Genomic DNA, 756 nt, shown 5'->3' on the forward strand with positions numbered 1-756 from the left:
GCAGCGCAGAGCTGCTCTACGGATGAATGCCCGCTCACTTTTGCTACAGCAACAGGCACACAGTTCCCACTCCTCCCCTCCAAGCGGATGCTTGAATCACACCATGGATTCACGGGCAACTGGCTTTTGTTCTTCAGGGTTTTCGTCTGGGAATGAAGGCAATAATCACATCCCAGCGTCTCTAATCGCTGCAATAAATCTCTCGCAGAAGAATGGACCTTTGAGGCAGCTGCTCCCGGCTGCTTGGTCACCGCTGCCCATTGGGAAAGGGCCTGGCACTCACCGACAGTGCGGCACAGAGCGCCAAAGGCTTGTGAAGCCGCATGGCAGCACCGGGAGAGGGCTCTGCAACTGGGTCCTACTTCCTCCGTGACGGGGGCAGCAAAGAGTGTGAAGCAGAGCCCTGGTTTACACCAAGTTTCCTTTGGAGGAAAAGTGCAAAGCGTTTTTCAAACTTCCAGCTGGATTATGTTTAATAACAATTACTGCTCCACAGCAGAGAATAAACTATTTTCTCCTTGCCCCTGTCTTAAACAGAATTAAACACCTTTTGAAACAGCACTAAAAGCAGTTTTGTGGTGGTAACAGAAATGGAACCCAACCCACAGCCTACAGCATCACTCCTCTTTTCTATAGCCATAAAAATAAGCCATCCTCTGTGCACATGCAGAGGCGAAAGTTTCCTGTGCTCATCGAACGTCTCCTGCGTTTCTGACTTCACCTACACAAGCCCTTTGGATCCAAATGTGAACTAAC

This window comes from Cuculus canorus, chromosome 19, assembly GCF_017976375.1.
Source record: "Cuculus canorus isolate bCucCan1 chromosome 19, bCucCan1.pri, whole genome shotgun sequence".
In the NCBI taxonomy this organism is placed as follows: domain Eukaryota; kingdom Metazoa; phylum Chordata; class Aves; order Cuculiformes; family Cuculidae; genus Cuculus; species Cuculus canorus.